This window comes from Lagopus leucura, unplaced genomic scaffold (assembly GCF_019238085.1).
Source record: "Lagopus leucura isolate 7727_CA_CO unplaced genomic scaffold, USGS_WTPT01 Super-Scaffold_73, whole genome shotgun sequence".
Classification (NCBI taxonomy): Eukaryota; Metazoa; Chordata; class Aves; order Galliformes; family Phasianidae; genus Lagopus; species Lagopus leucura.
Genome location: NW_024962252.1, coordinates 61,576,506 through 61,589,924, shown reverse-complemented (window position 1 = coordinate 61,589,924; position 13,419 = coordinate 61,576,506).

The window sequence follows — 13,419 nt, the reverse complement described above, 5'->3', positions numbered from 1 at the left end:
AAAGAAAGAAAGAAAGAAAGAAAGAAAGAAAGAAAGAAAGAAAGAAAAGAAAGAACCCAGGTTTTCCTCTATGTCATCTAAAACTATCACACTAACACTTCATTTCAGTTCATTCTTTTTTTCTCCAGGCTATAGCTACACATTCAGACTACAAATGACAAGAGGCAGGGGCCTCATCCTCATTATATTTGAAAAATGTTTCTAACAGAATAAGAGTGTTCTTACAGAACAAACACTGTAGTAATTAAGTATTTGCTGAATTTTAGGACTCAGTGCAGATAGAGCGTAGATACATTAGTTGGCCCCCAGAGAAAAAGATAAGCATCAGCCGGCTGTGCAACTTGGCATGCACTGCTGGGAGAAGGTGTTAAAGTGGTTGCAAGGGAGAGCAAGCTGTGAGAGACCAGCACAAGCTCTGCACTTCTGTGAGAGGCCACTGACCCATGGGCAGGGGCAATTTCAGGGCCAGAGAAGTTCACCTGTGGTCTATTAGGTATAACCCTTCCGTTACAGATATCATCATTATTTAACATTACCACCCATTCTCTACAGAGCCACGAGAAGACAGCAAAGGGCCCTGCACACAGCCATGGCCTGTAATGTCTTTGGCTTTTGAGACTAGATCTTCCTGCATATGTCCCTCAAAAGCCACACATACCCTTCTGGTCACGTCAGCATACAGCAGCTGGGGGAGGAAAGGGCAAGGATGTTTTTTTTTGTGGGCAAACAAGAGCCTCAAGGGCTAAGTCACAACACCCTACCATCATTTTTATTTAGCACTCAGAAAATGGAGAGCCATTTATTGTCCATTGAATAGTTTGTAGAGCTCTGCTTTTGCTGAGTTTTATATGGAACTGAGCCAAAAGGAGAAGAAATAATTAACAGTCTGCCCTGTCCATATGTTTAAAATACACTGCAAAATGAAAACAGTCCTGTGGAGAGCTCTTTGCATTAAAGCTTTTTCATCATGCAGAGTTGGAATATTTTCTCTGTTCCTTAGGGGAAGACTTAGGACAATATTTGAGAAACCAGAGTTAATTTTAAGAACCTTTCTTTCAAACTGTTTCAATTCATTATTCAAACACTGTATGTCTGTGTAAAAATAGAATTAATTTATAGTGCATTTTGAAATTATTTCAGATGTTCAGAATACTAAGGAAGAACCAAAATGAGTCTGGACTCAGATGGTACAGCCTGGAAAACAGAATGGTTCATGTTTATAGCCAGATTTGGACTGAAACGTTATGGTCTAGACTGATTCATTTAAAATATAGCTGGTATCACCTGATCTGTATCTACTTAAAGCAACTTATTGGGTTTGAATTTCTTAGGAAAGAAATGATAGGAGTTAATAATAGGAGTTCCTTGTATGACAGGGGAGGAATTCACGTCAACCCTTATTGTCATGAAATGAAGCATGCCCACGTGTGCTGCTTATTCCTGTTTAAACAATTAATTTCAGAAAATCTCCTCAGCAATCAACATAATACATCCTCCACTCCTATCAGCACTTGTTGGCCTCATTATCAAGATCATTGCAATTGCTTTCTGGTGAATCATCAGTGCAAAGCAAACAAGATCCCAGCAGAACCAGTCTAAAAATGATCTGCACCTCATTGAGCAGTTGTGACTGACCATACAACTAGTTCCCCATGGCAAACTCCAGTTGTTGTGACAATGGTCAACCTGCGTCCCCTAGCTTACCCTTAGGGGCCAATTACTCTTGGTCTATCTGCTACCCATCAGCTTTTTGGCAAAAATAGGAAAAGTTTCATGTAATAAAAGCAAGAATAATAAAGTTGTTTGGCTGGGTTTTTTGTTTTTTGTTGTCATTGTTTGGTTTTTTTTTTCACATGAAGGATCTGCACAAAAAGCCAAACTTTCTCTCTTAACTATCAGTTGCTTCCCCAAGGCCTTTTTGGCATCAAGAGTCTATGAAAGTTAAGTTGGCATTACCAGTTTGGTCTAAGACAGAGTCCAAGGCCAGCCATCCAACAAAGACCTAGTTGTATACTGTTGATAATCTGCACAGAGAAGCCAAGCTCTGAACAACTTGCAGGCTAGTTGGACTCATGTTCAGCAGCCCTTTGGACTCATGTTCAAGTCTACTGGCAATGTCAGGTGGAGATTTCACTGGGACAATCCAGCATGCACCAGCAGACTTTTACTCTGATCCTTCATTCATCTGTCACCTTGCAATGCCTATATACTCCAAGCAAAGCCTAGCCATTGGGGTTGGCTGGACAGGGATCAAATATCGCTAGTGGAATCCCAAAGATTTGCCTGTGCAGGCACTGTTGGGTAAGCACATGGGCTGTCCTTAGGGGGAAGCCACACAAGTGTCAAAGCTTCTCTTCCACTGGCACAGAGGAGATAAATGCTTCTAAATACCTACCACACTCTCCCAGCCCAGTCTCTGCCCCATCTCACTGCCCCAGGGCCTCACTCCCAGCTGCAAATGCCTGAATACAGTGACATAGCACAGATTTCACTACCCTTTTATTTCCCTGGTAACTGGAAGGTCAAAACAAATTGAATTAAAGAACTGTGTGGGGAATTCAGCAATTAAAAGCTTGTGAATTAGTGTAAAAGTTAATCACAAAAATAAATAGTTAACCAGTAATGACACTGCATTAAGGTAAGAACTCTATATGTTACATCATATAACAGCAGCTGAGGGAGCTGAAGCCACTGAGAAACCATAAGTCAGTATTAGAATCCAGGAGAAAATCCATATTGCTGTGGTCTAGCTCTGGAGCAGTGAGGGAGCTGAGTTGCAGCCACAGGTGACATCCTGACATCCTCCTTAACTTGCATTGAACCATCGAATCATAGAATGGCTTGGGTTGGAAGGGACTTCAAGGATCATCAAGTTCCACCCCTCTTGCCACAGGCAGGATTGCCAGTCACTAGATCAAGCACTAAATTAAATTGCCCAGGGCCCCCTGCAACCTGGCCTTAAACACCTCCAGGGACGGGGCATCGGCAGTCTCTCTGGACAACCTGTTCCTGCACCTCACCACTCTCTCAGTAAAAAACTTCTCCCTGACATCTAATCTAAATCTTCCCCCCTTTAGGTTAAAACTATTCACCCTTTTCCCTATCTACCCCTGTAAAAAGTTGATTTCCCTCATGTTTATATACTCCCTTTAAATACTGGGAGGCTGCAATGTTGTCTCCCTGATGCCTTCTATTTTCCAGGCAGAACAAGCTCAGTTCCTTCAGCCTATCTTTGTAATATAGGTATCATCTGAGCATGATGTGTGTTCCTTGGGTGCCATCTGACATCATAAGGCAGTGACCTGAGGCATAGGGGGCAGGTGAAACAGTGGGACAGGAGGCTGGAAGTCTGTCCTGCAACAACCACTCTGCTATAAGTAAAGCTGTTTGCCTCAGGAACCAGAATGCTGAATGTCACTCTTCACACACAAAAGAAAAAGGAGGTGGTGGGGAAGTAGGAATACTCACTGTCAATTCAGTAATGTCATCTAAATCATCCTGTCTTGATCTCCTCCAGAGGAGAAAAGCTGGCAGGCATCTCTTGACAGCTGAGTGGGAAGGTCCTGCAGAACAAGTTGCACCTCTTCTTCCTTCCCATGAAGAGCAGGGTCAAGTAAAGAAGAACTCTTTGGGCATCCCAAGTATTTTCCCAGCAGCCCTACTGCTTCTGAAGGCAATAAGCAATCATGTCTTTAAGTTTCAGACCTAGTGACACAAAAAAAAAAAAAAAAAAAAAAAAATAGAGCTAGATGAGAGCACTGAGGGTCATACGGTTATAGAATGGCCCAGATTGGAAGGGACCTTTAAAATCATGTAGTTCCAGCCTCCCTGATGTGGGTAAGGTTGCTACCCACTAGATCAGGCTGCCCAGGATCCCATCAAGCCTGGCCTTGAACACCTCCAGGGATGGGGCATCCTCAGCCTTTCTGTGCAACCTATTTCTGTGCCTCACCATACTCGAAGTGAAGAATTTCTTCTTAACATCTATCCAAAACATCCTTTCTTTCAGTTTAATCCCTTTGCCCTTGTCCAATCATTCTCTACCTGCATAAAAAGTTGGTCCCCCTCTGCTTGTAAGCTCATTTCAAGTATTGGAAATCACAACAAGGGCTCCCTGGAGCCTTCTGTTCTTCAAACTAAACAATCCCAACTCCTTCAGCCTTTCATCATAAGAGAGGTGCTCCAGCCCTCTGATCGTAGCCCTCCTCTGGACCCACTCCAACATTTCCACATCTTTCTTGTATTGGAGGCCCCAGGCCTGGGTGCAGTACTCCAGATGGAGCCTCACAAGAGCAGAGCAGAGGGGTACAATCACCTGCCTTTCCCTGCTGGCCACCCTTCTTGTGATGCAGCCCAGGATACTGTTGGCCTTCTGGGCTACAAGAGCACACTGCTGGCTCATGTCCAGAATTTTGTCCATCAGGACCCCCAAGGATCACACCAGTGCAGCCAAGCAGAAGCATCTGTCCAAAGAGCCCTCTGCAGTCTCAAAGCCACTGTATGAGGTGAGTGTAGCCTGGATGAGAACAGTTGGCAGGCTGCAGGTAGCTGCCAGTAAATGTTTGACGGGTCTGGAAGTGTTCCACAGCCTAAACAAGCAGTGCTTAGCCTTTAAACAAAATCAGAATGTCTCTATGTGGGTAATTCTCTGCATCTAGCATTCACTTTTGAGCGTTAGTCACGGAAGGATTTTCAGTGACGGAGAAATCAGCCTCAAGGTAAGCAAGGAAAAGATATACAAGCAAGATATTAAAGTTACACCAACCTTCTTTAAAAAAGGAAACGCTCCATTCTGAAGCAGCTGGAAGAATAGTTATGCTGTACGTAAACCATAGGCCTCAAAGCTAGAAGAGGCACCTCCATTATGTTCTGAAGTACCTTCCTCAGGGGAAAGCAGATGTCAACAATTATTTGCCATACAACTGACAAAGTGAAAAAAGAAACCTTAGCTGTTGCCAAAACTCTTCATATTTTCTTTCTGCTAGATCAGTGTGATCCTGCTGGGATGACTGGGTTGAAACAGTACTGTCCTTTACACAGGCACATTACTGTAGCCCTTGGTTGCTGAATTTTCTACTGGTCCTTCAGGGCACCCAATCTAAAAGGGTAGAAGGATGCCTTGTCCAACCTTTGCTAATTTGAATTTATTATACTCAGTACTGTCCTTCACCACTGCATAGCTGGGGGGAAGGGAAGAGAGATGAGCCTTCAGCTGGGGGATTTCAGTAACCTTGGTGTTTAAACACATAGACAATGCACAGCAAGTGTCTGCTTTGCCTGTAATGCACTTTTTCCCATAACACTAAATGAACTCATTTTCTTAAAACTGAGATCTTTCAAATACCAGCTGTTTTTTTAGATATAAACTCAACATTACGAATCATGTCACATCGCATCTTAATCTAGCAGGTTATAAAAATAGAAACCATCAACAGCTGAATGTTTTCTGGGTGCTTAAACAGCTACATTTCCTGAGCCCAAATAGTAGCTATGTTACTAATAAGTAGAGCAATACAGTCCAAACATTGCCAAACCCACATCAGCTCAGATACATTAGTAAACTCTGGAATGAAATAACACAGGTTACTTATCTACTTTTTGCAGTAAATGAGATTTTAAAAGCGAGGAATGCATCTTCTAGTAATATGAAGTTAAAAAATGTTAAGAAAGAGTTGATTAGTAGGAGAACTAAGTTTTCTGATGTCGTTTTGTTTACAACAGTAAACTCCACCCTAAAAATGGTACAATTTACTCTATAACCTTCATATTGTCGGGTCTCAGAGCGACTTGACATATGAACAGGCTGATACTTATAATACAGGCTGCATTACAATTACTGTCCATTGGATAGGAAAAGCCAGTAAGCTTTCCATGTTGGAACTCGATTATTTTCCACTGGTTCGAAAATCTTCTGAGCTTACAGATACAGGAGTTCTGATCACTAAACTAGACTCTTATTTGAACCATTAAATCACAGCACAGCCCCCAGTTCAGTAAATGCTTAAGCACCAAATCTGAGCTTCAGTGCCAAATAAACAAGTGCATCATACTGTTTTGCCATTTAGGCTGCTATACAAACTGAAATAAAGCACGTCTAGCTTAATGTGTACATTAAACATTCTGTGTAAGCATACAAAATTACAATCTTAGTGTTCTGTAATGAAATCATGCTGCTAGCAATAAGCTCAGCATAAATCTTCCTGCTTTCTCAATGAGAGAGTGACAGACTTCTCTGAAATCTGCTCTATAAAAACAATAAAATCGTGAGGTGGGAGAAAAAGCAAACCTAGAAGGCCAGTCCTCAGTAGAAAAACATTTTCATGCTTTTAGAAGTCAGGTTTCTATATATGTTCCCATCACGGGACTCTTCCCTGTAACTTCCCTTCTTTCAACACATTCCTCTAGCTGTTGAATGGCAGATCCTGCAATACTTTGCATCATTGCAAGTTATGACTTAATTGCCACCATTTGATATGTATAGATTCATGGCTTTTTGCTGACTTCTTGGAGTTTTCATTCAAGATACCAATTTCTCATGCAGGAAAATCAGAAAACTAAATAGCATTTAGAATGCCCAAAACATATGATCTTGGCTTTCTTTCATAAACCAGAAGATGGATGGTCTGTAGTATTTACAAATGATGTACATCAAGAAACCCACAAGGGACTTGTGTTGCTCCTCTAAAAACACATGCTAAAGTGCCTTGGTGATGTCTGCTTCTTGCCAAAAAAAAAAAAAAAAAAAGAAAGAAAAAAAAAAGAAAAAAGCAACGAAAGCCCAATCAACCAACCAATCAACCAAAACCCCTCTCTTTTCAGCCCATCATCACGTCCATGGCTTTCATTAATGATTATCAGACCTAACTAGTCAGTGCCTATGCCCATCCCTGTCACATGGATCAAACCCAGACCTGAGGACAGAGCAGAGTCTTCATCCACCCTTTGGGCATTGCTTCCCTGTGAGCAGAAACGAGCACTGCTCTCACAACAAGGTGCACAGCACCACAGCCTTTCCAAATAGACACACAAAAATTGGCTAAGGATAGATGGGTTTTCAGAGCCTAGAAGGCAGCAAGTTGAGCCTCATCTCTTCTGGTTCTGTCTGGAAGGCCCTGTGTTGGCACCAGTGCTAATCCACAAAGAGGTAGGAAGAGTCTCAGCCAGGATAGTACTCAAACCTGTACTTACCCAAGCATTTGGACATGCTCAGAGAGGCATGGGTAAGTGCTCTCATATCCCCTTGTCTTCCACTTTAGCTTTATCAACCTTCATTTAACATGAAAGAACTCAGAGGGAGCACAGTGTTTCATGAAGCCTGCTTGCACCTTGTGCTTCAGTAGCCCCAAGCAAGCTTCTCTTTCAACTTCTTTCCCTCAGCTGTTGCAGGCAGCTGAGCCCTGTGAGTTGTCAAGGCCTTCAAGCATTGTCTCCTTCTGACTCCAGGGAGTAGAAGGCCCCCAGCTTGTGCCGGTAGACTCTTGATCTTTGATGCCTATTGGCAAGGATGGCTGGGGAGCCGTCAAGCTTACTGTGTGTCCCTGCTGGGCATACAGCCTCTCCCTGGGGTTAAAGAGTCCATGTGTTCTCTCATCTATTGTTGGTTTAAAAAACAAAGCCAGGGAAGTGGTGTTTAGTTAGGAGGGATGATATCCTAAGGAAGCATGCATTAAGTAATAGGCCGTTATTGCTTTTGCATTAAGGCTGAGAAGTAGGAGGAATGAGGCAGGTAGAAAGGCTGGAAAAGCAGACCTAGAACAATGTGGAGTGGACAAACCTGATCTGCTGTGCTAAACACCGATAACAAGGATGCATCTCTTTCATTTGCAAGCTCTGTGCTTTTCTGATTAGCACAGTCACAGGTGAACAGTTGGTGGGGAAGCCTGACATAAAGCTAAAAGCAACAAAGAGTTAAAGCTGCTGGCTGATTGCAGGATTGCTTAGAACCTCGTTAGTTTAATTCTGTCTGGAGTTCAGTTCTTAGTTTGGAGCTTAGAGCTTTTGGAAAACCTATTCCTCATTTTAGGTCAGAAACATGCTATTCTCATGATATTATTGAGTATATGTGGAGCGTATTATTCAGCCCATGGCTCCTCCCATAATTTCTGTTTTTTCTAGTCTTGCATGCAACTCTCTGTCTGTGGAATATCAATGTTGCAATAGCCCTAAGGAGAAAACCTTAATTTAAAAAACAAAAACACAGAGGTAGTTTCACAGAGATCTTTAACTGTGTCTTTCTGCCGATGGCTAACTGAAGCAAGTGAAATGAAGTGCTGCATTGCTGAGCTACACTCAGATAACACTACACCAAAGAAATGTTACATTCAGTTAAAAAGAAGAAAAAGAGCAAGTCTGGGGCACTGGAAAACATTTGTCACTGCAGATAGAATGTGTCCCAGCTAATCTAGTCAAAAGAAAAAGAGAATAATTGAGTTGTCATTTTGGCACTCAAAAGCTCCCCATTTATTTTAACCTGAATTGTAGCTAAGTTGAATTTTTGAAAGCAAAGAGATTAGCTTCAACTTCCTCTATTTTTTTTTCATTCAGTTGTGAACCCAAGGGCTATGGTATTCAGCTACCTAGGAAGCAAAGAAAATCACTGTTAGATGTGACCTGCAGCCACTACAATCCAATGAAGTAACATCTGTGACTTGGTGCAGGCCTCTGGAGAGCATGTTTTATCTCTAGGAGAGGTGCTTTGTGTTTTTCACTCCACACCCCCAGCGCTACTCAGTCAAATAAGAGTTGTTGAAGCCTACCTGAGCACATCCAAGGGACTGAGTGCTTAGAGTTATCCAAGGACCTACAGCAGATCCCAGTGGCTGTAAAACAACAAAGTCAGTGGCACCTCAAGCTACTTCCCCCTTGGGCCACATATCTCCAGCTTGGAAAGACTAGATTCAGGGATAGAGCATAAGCAATTCTCTGCTTTCAGGGCCCCTTCCCTTCTTCCTTAAATCCAGAATGCATGCTTACGAGGTGGGTCAGCACCTGCATGCTCTCCTCACCTGCTGTGACTCAGCAGGAGGCTGAGGTATTGCCTGCTTGGGAAGTGTGCCAAGAGCAGCAACAAGCTTTTCGAGCTCTCTCCATCAGTGCCAGAAGAACACAGCCATATTTCAGACCATACTGGTTTACACATCTTGTCTCTCTCTGACCCCCACAACACATCATCTCATAAACTGCCTTTATCCTTGCTACAATCCCATTAAGTAGCAAAAAAAAAGGGGGAACAGGATATTAATCCAAGTTGGTTAATACAAGGGGACTGAATTTGCACCTAGCAACCTTGGTTTCAGGCAAAAAGGATGCATAATTGATTTCACTGCTTCCTCTTCTGTCTGTCTTTCTATCATCTATCCCATCCCCAACAACATTTTAGCTTACTGGATCATTTTAAACACCACTGAAGGCAGTAACGATCGGAAAGGTGTTCCTAAAACAATCATAAGGATAAGCAGCTGGGAAGAGATGGGACAAAACAAAGCTCTGTTGGTTCTGCTGGTTACAGAATGGCTTGAAATAGTGTAAATGTGTTTAATTCCTTAGTGTCTCTGCCCTAGAGATTTGCATTTAAAAGAGGAAGGGGAGCTTGTGGATTCAAACATGTAGTCAGGTTCCCCTTAATTTATTATTCTAAATATGAAATTAGGTAAGAACACAGAGATACAGGCACAGAAGCAACTAAGGTTTAAATATGAAAGCTAGAGAATTTGGTTGCTTCTTAAAATGCATCACTGGAAAACCTGGGTTTTATTCAAAAGAGAAGCAGGGAATTGTATCCAAGGAAGCCTTTAAGTGGCTCCCTGACACATGGGATTAACATGAAGAGTTATCACACAATGCTCTGCAGTTCAGTGCACAGAGATTAATTGCTGATGGCCAGATGGGAGCAGTAGGGGTAAATACTGCCTTTTGTTGAGAGAGAGAGTGAGGGCTGAGCATGCAAAGCTGCAGTGACCAGGAGGAGACTGGGAGTGCTCCTGGGGATTTGGCCTTGACAGGGCAGATGCAGGTGGGTCCTAGAGAGACCTGCCTGGGGATGAACCGCTCATATGCTCTGTGAGGAGGCAGCACATGAGTCCTCCATCTTCTGTTGAAGCATGGGGAGCAACAGCTAAGTCCCTGCCACCCCTGGTGCCATGAGGCCCAGCAGCACCCCTCTGCACCATGAGGCTGGACAACATCCCTGCATTTCTTTAGGGGTTCTGAGGGGAAGGCTGCAATTCCCTCTCTCTTTCTGGGGCAGACACACTACATGTCACACTACATTACATATCACTATGCCACGTTTAAAAAGGAAAGCTTTTTTGTGAGAAAAGGCCCCTCTGTGTTCATATGCATCTAGAAACCATTGCTCGCTTATTTGTTGAATATGTCTAAAATATCTGCTTCCATGGATCCTGTTTTTCAAATATCACCATCTAGTGCAACATCTGATTCTGATCTTTAAAACCAAATTGGGAAATGGCTATTAACAGCATTCATTTATGAAATTACGAATTGCTGTGACACAAAAAATTTAGAGATGTTTTCCACTGTAATTTCAGCATTTGAAATGATTTACCATCACAAAAAGTATTTGGACTCTAGTCCAAGACATGCAGTATCATATTTCTTCTATGGCACTACCTTGCCAGTTGATTGAGAAAACTAAAGTTATTTAGCACAAATAGTATTCTCTTGTTTATTGGCATTTCAAGAAGGATACATCAAGGCACAGTGCTTTGGAGCAGACACAATGTTGGGCAGTGCTTGGTATAGACCTTGAAAATAAATGGAGAAGGAATAGCTGACTTTCTGGAACAAGCAGGAATTGTCAGTGGTACTGACATTTGTACTTCACCTAATCTAAGGCACTGTTGATCTTAAGCCTGTACAACACTCAACCGAAATAGACACATTATCCCTCTCTCAGGCATCACAAGTCTTATTTTCTCAGATAATGCCAAACAGGAGAAGCTATACCCCAGCGAGGAATGTCATTGCATTCCCAGCTTCATGTTTTTATGATAAATGTGTTTATCAGTCTTTTCACCAATGAAAACCAGCACTCATTTGTCTGGGGAATAGGACACAGTTTATATTCCTCAAACTAATAGACAAACCTCCAAAACACTAGCTCCTCTAGATATGCCTAGACTAGCGTCCACCTTTAATTAAACCAAGATCTTTAATTCAAAACAAATGTACTTTGTTGTAAACTATGCCACAGTTGCTAACCTACTGAGGCTGGAGGGACCTGTCTGACTTTTTGGCTTGGCTAAAGCATGCAAGTTCCTATAGCCAGAGTCACCCAGAAGACCGAGGCTTCTGGTACTGTGTCTGTCTGCCTTTGACTGCAAAGATCAGAACCACTAGCTGTTACTGACAGGGAATGTCTTCAGAGAGGCTTGAGTGAGGCATGAACTTTTACTCCCAGGTTCATGATACCTTAGCAGCTGTACTTTGACTGCAAATTAAACTTTCCAAAGTGATGCAGCAGGAACAACGCAACCCGGACTCCAGGAATCTGCAAATACTCAGAAGAATGAAAAGGTCCATTTGTCTCAGAGAAAGTTGTGAATGTAGACACAAAGAACTATTAGGGTTCTATTAGCTCAGGGTTCTATCATTGTTACTTAGATAATGGCAACCAAAGCCTGGTAAAAAGAATGGATTTAAGCTGTTAGTCCACATTTTTAGCATGGTAGAATGTGTGAAGTAGGATCTAATTCATGAAAGAAGCAATATCCACTAAGAACAACATCAAGAACCCAAAAGACAGGTAAGTTCTGCTCACGTGAATTGAGCCTGACCCTGATGGACTGAGCAAATGTCATAAAAAGTTCTAAATGACACCTGGTCTGGAATTATCCATTCAATGAAAACTAAGATGGTTTTGTAATAGTTGCTCAGAATTGTGGAAGTCCCATTAGCAAAACCAAGCTTAGATAGGCTGCCTGCTAGTTCATCGGGCAGGTTAATGGAGAAGCTGTGCTTCTGGAGTACCTGTTTGCCCAGTGAACCCACCACAGAAATGACTGACTCGGGATTGCCAGGCTCACAGCTGCATTTTAGGGAGCCTGTAAACTTGCAGAGCCAGCTCAGGTCAGAGGTTTCAGAGTTTCAAGTTCCCAGGCATGCAGGAACTGGGCAAAAGTGGTTGTTCAGGTTTTTGAATTAAAAAAAAAAAAAAAAAAGACAACATGCAAAATTCAGTCCGGGACAAACATTTATTTCATGCTGGAAAATCTGAAATTCCAGAGCTTACTTTCTGTGGGAAACTGTGGAGTTTACTGCCCTGCATCCAGATTTAGAAATGTTGGAGTTTTCCTTGAACAGAATTTTCACAAGTTCTAATTTATCACTCTTGCTCTGAGAGGAGCCAAGTTCCTGAGGCACAGCAGATAATATTATTGCAATTATCTGCATGACCTTCTGCCACTGATATCTCATGTTGCTGTGTGGTTTGTGGTGGGGGGGAAAGAGAGTTATGTTCTGGGCAAACTCTGATTTTCATCCGTCCTTTTTTTCCGACTTCCTGCACAATCTTAGCAAGATAAATTTCACAGAAATCCAAGCTCACACTTCTTTGGAAGCTTACTGTAGAGCACGTAAGGAACAAAGAAACTGAATGTAAGCAGCTGGTGGGTCTATTCTCTTTCATTTTGCTTTTGGCTGTTGAATTTTTGCAGAGGCAAGTGTCACATTGCTTCCAATATACACCTCTGATTTCTGTTCTGTGCTTAAGTGTATTCCCACAGTCATCAGGGAAAGAAATAAATCTTACTGTATATATTAACATATGCCTCCCTTTTCTGTATCTAGATCTTTACTGTTGTAATGAAACTTATGTGGAGGACACATATTAGAATTTAAATTGTGAAGGAAGAGACAGAAAGATGGTTAAATATATATATTTTTTCCTTGCCAAATAATTCATATGCTCACTCTCACATAATACTATCATCCATCAGAATGTATAGCTATCATTACATAAGCTTACCCTAAAAATCACCTTGTAACAAAATATTTTGTTATCTTTTACTGCATTAAAAAGATCTAAGAGACAAGTAGTCCAAAGCAACAAAATAGTTAACATCAATTTAAACCAGATTAAAGGTGTCTATGTTTGAAGCTGAATGAGTATTTGAGGTGCCCTATTACTGCTTGTCCACAATTTACTTTCCAAAGAGAGAATCCTGTAGGAAGACTAGCTAGCTATTCATTAGGCCTCCAAACACTCTCTAGCTCCATTTTGAAGTCTAAATTTAGATGATGGAAGGGCTATTCCAGGCAATTCAGCTAAAGCTAGCACAAACACTGTTTTGGGTAATAGTTTCCAGGAAAGCTGTTGACCTGGTACATACATTTGAAGTTCAGTCACAGGTATAGGAGAGATTTAAGTTCTTTTTATTAAAAAAAAAAAAAAAAAAAAGG